At 46.3% G+C, this 1,144-nt stretch overlaps 1 non-coding gene across 1 annotated transcript; it reads left to right on the top strand.

The window, feature by feature from the left end:
- The first annotated feature begins 832 nt into the window (after window positions 1-832).
- Window positions 833-938, top strand: LOC141635482 (small nucleolar RNA R71). Its single transcript, XR_012540169.1, has one exon. It is a non-coding gene; the product is annotated as a small nucleolar RNA R71 (small nucleolar RNA).
- Window positions 939-1,144: the final 206 nt, after the last annotated feature.

Genomic DNA, 1,144 nt, shown 5'->3' with positions numbered 1-1,144 from the left:
CAACACGTCCGGTCCCTCATATGAACGACCGTTCCTCAAATTAATTAAATTTACCGTCTCATGTGGATTCTTATCAGCTTGTGACGGTAAATGACCCGGTTTCTTTGTGGAGTGGTTCGCGGCTAACTGGGCAACTTGAGTTTCAAGTGCCTTGATAGATACATCTTTTTGTTGATCACTCAGCTGCCACTGCTTTGTCAAAGACTGCAACATTGTCTTCAACTCACCTAGCTCACTTACCCCACCAGAAGATGATGCACCTTAATTAGGTGTAGGAAAGGAAGGAGGCTTCTGAAAGCCTTGTTTAGTCTTATGTGGAGGGACATACGGCTGCTGGTGTTGTGGAGGAGGGGTAGGATTGAGCACATTTTGACTTGTCCACCTCAAATTGGGATGGACTGCCCCTTGGTTGTTTTAATAGGAACCCCCTCCTTGCCTGTATTGTTGAAAAGCAAGGACATGTTCCTTCTTTGTAAGACAGCCAACAGTGTGACCGTCGTTGCTCCCACACCTCTCACATGTGACAGTCTCCCCTCTAGTAAGCAAATGAACCGTCTGAGGCTCCCCAGCAGAATGCAACTCCAACTTATCAAATCTAGCATTCATGGGTTCCAGCTGAGCCACAACTTTCTTATCGACTGCATGAATTGTGCTAATACCATCCATCGGGTTTCCATACTTAGCACAGTGGTTTGCCATCTCTTCAATAAGGGCCCATCCCTTATCATCGTCAGTGTTCTCTTGGAATCTTTCGTTAGATGATGCATCAAGTATGGCTCTATGATCATCGTACAGCCCATTGTAGAACTAGTTGGACAGAAACCACAGATCAAAACCATGGTGAGGAAGAGACCTAACCAACTTCTTGAAACGGGACCATGCTTCATAGAAAGTCTCATCAGGTACCTGCTTGAAACTTGTGATCTTTGCCCTAAGCTGATTGGTGCGCTGTGGAGGGAAATATCTCTTAGAAAAAGCAAGAGCAAGGGTCTCCCAGTCTCTGACCCCCGCGGCCATACGGTCCAAATCAGTCAGCCACTCCCTGGCTGAGTCAGTCAAAGAAAAAGGAAATAGAACCTCCTTAATCTTGTCTTGAGTTACCCCCTTTGTGGCGGGGATAGTAGAACAGTAGTCCATAAAGACC

The sequence above is a fragment of the Silene latifolia genome, chromosome Y (assembly GCF_048544455.1).
Source record: "Silene latifolia isolate original U9 population chromosome Y, ASM4854445v1, whole genome shotgun sequence".
In the NCBI taxonomy this organism is placed as follows: Eukaryota; Viridiplantae; Streptophyta; class Magnoliopsida; order Caryophyllales; family Caryophyllaceae; genus Silene; species Silene latifolia.
Note: the sequence above shows the minus strand (reverse complement) of the source record. Positions and strands in the feature narration are given on the sequence as shown.